The sequence below is a fragment of the Camelus bactrianus genome, chromosome 7, assembly GCF_048773025.1.
Source record: "Camelus bactrianus isolate YW-2024 breed Bactrian camel chromosome 7, ASM4877302v1, whole genome shotgun sequence".
Classification (NCBI taxonomy): domain Eukaryota; kingdom Metazoa; phylum Chordata; class Mammalia; order Artiodactyla; family Camelidae; genus Camelus; species Camelus bactrianus.
The window spans coordinates 57,933,242-57,935,582 of record NC_133545.1 but is presented as its reverse complement, the minus strand read 5'-3'; the positions used below and the strand labels follow the sequence as shown (position 1 = coordinate 57,935,582).

Below are 2,341 nucleotides of genomic sequence, written 5' to 3'. Positions count from 1 at the left end.
TACTAAAGCATCTTATGAGGTCCTTAGAACTCTAGACAGAGTTTTGATTTTAAAACTGTATTGAATATGGTTATTTCATCAAATCTAAGACACTGTCCACTGTAAGTTGTATCATTATTTTAATAGTGGAACTAAGAAAAAAGATGCTGCCAATTAAACTATGGACATTAATTTGACTATGCCATTAATTTCAAATTTGATCCACATTTCAGAGATGTCAAAATCTGAAAAAGTATCTTATAAATCAACTTTGGCATTTAACACCTACATATTGCATAAAGAATATCCAGTCACATACTATGAACAGATTTTTAGCACCTACTACATATTAGGTGATGTACAGAGAAGTTCTAATTAGAATAGATATCTTGGACATTTAATTCATTTATTTTTGGATTATTGAAATCAAAGCAAAATGCTCAATTTTAACATTATTTCTATTGAGAATATTCATTTTCCAGACCTAACTTTATAGTCTCAGAGTAGGAGCAGAGGCCATCCATGTGATCTTGAGTCTCTTTATCTCTTTGTAATTTATCCTCAGAGACAACAAAAGTTTAAGTTAGACCACTTTTTACTTCAAGAAGCATGACTTGGTTCTTTCATCTTCAAGATTCCCATTAGTCACTTAATTCAGTTTTTAAAAATTCATCAGGCTTGGAAAATACAGGTTTATTCTAATCTATGTTTATTCTATCTTCTGCTTGGCCAGTTTAATCACATTTTTATAGTTAGAGAGAATGAAGCTCAGGCCACTTAACTGATTTGTCCCTCAGCATTCAGGTGGGTTCTTTCTTGTCTAGGAAAGTCTGTCCAAACACCAAGTACAGTGTTTTTCAAGGTACTTTTAATCTTACAGATCTACATATGTTCTTTCAGTTACCTAACATATCTATTCTCTTCTAAACCTTCTAAAATGAAAGTCCATATATCCATCTTCTTTTCAATTATTCTGCCTCTTATTGGCAGCTGCTTTCTAGTATACAAATCTAGTCATGCGGTTCCCCTTGAGGAGAAAAAGAGACAGACCCTATTTTTGCACAAGAGTAATTTGCTACCTGGAATAAAAATGTGTAGCCACTACCCAGTCAAATATGAATTGGCTCTGAGCAGGGAGAGCTAAAGGGAACAACTTTGTATTGATCAGCTCCCATCCTTTTCCCTTGGAGTTTCCTCTTGTTTTCTCCTTTCTTGCTTTAAAAATGACTACCTTTCAGTTATACATGAACATATATATATTCATTGTTATATTCATTCATATATATACATTTAAAGCACAAGATAGAAACAGAAAGAAACATCTAAAATATTTAAAATGTGAAATTTTGATGAATTTTAAAATAAAAGCATAGTCAAGGAAATATAGAAACCTGTGATCTTGGATGGCATTGGTTTACCCAGCTTTGTACTGAAGGGTGATGGTCTTTTGAGCCCCCTCCTCCCCATTACCCTGCCCCCTGGGGCCACAGATAAACCCGTGAGCTATAAAACAAGCTAGATGAGGCTGAGTAGAGATGTACGCGTATCACTTAGGGCACACTTTTCTCTGAAGAGGTGGAAAAGCCTCAATAACCAAGAGGAAGTGGACTCCAGAGAAGGCATGAATTAGCAATGGTCCTTCAGGGACTCCTACAAAGGGATCTGGAGAAGATGGCCAGAGGGTGAGGGCTGAGATAGAAAGGGGCAGGCTTGATAGTGTGGTACAGTCCTCAACTGCATTTTGGAAATGGGTGCATTTGGCAAAAGACATCCTGATTCTCCAACTAACAGAAACATTTGCCTCCAAATCATCTGGATTTTTTTGTTCCTCTAAATCAATATTTCTGGATTCAAACCAAGTGGGAGACAAACAATTCTAATTGTTTAAAATCCCACTCATAGTTTTGAGTCATTTCTTATGAATTGTAGCCATCTTTCACTTAGTAGATGGCTGAGGTTCTTATTCTTGGTCTTGAAATGTGATTCCAGACCCAATCATTTGAAATCATTGGGTGAATGTGTCTTCATCTAGAAATGTGACTCCTGCTGGAACCATTTCCTTTAAAAAATGTGGGACATTTAAACATTTCAATTTTACCTAATGTAGATGATTAAAATACATTTAAATAAGTATGTGTGTCTCTGCTATAGACAATGTTTGTGTCCTGGCAAAATTCACATGCTGAAAACCTAACCCCCAGTGTGATGGTTTGAGGAGATAGGGCCTTTGGGAGGGGATTAGGTCACAGGAGTGAAGCTCTCAAGAATGGACCTAGGGCCCTTATAAAAGGGACCCCAGACAGGTAGGCCCTTTCACACTGTGAGGACACAGTGAGAAGATGGCTGGCTCTCTGTAATCTAG

General features: G+C 36.6%; 1 long non-coding RNA gene across 4 annotated transcripts in view; it reads right to left on the bottom strand.

Annotated features, from left to right (window-relative positions):
* Positions 1-2,341, bottom strand: part of LOC105082574 (uncharacterized) — a 149,363-nt gene that overhangs the window by 128,823 nt on the left and 18,199 nt on the right. The gene's annotated exons all lie outside the window — the stretch shown is intronic.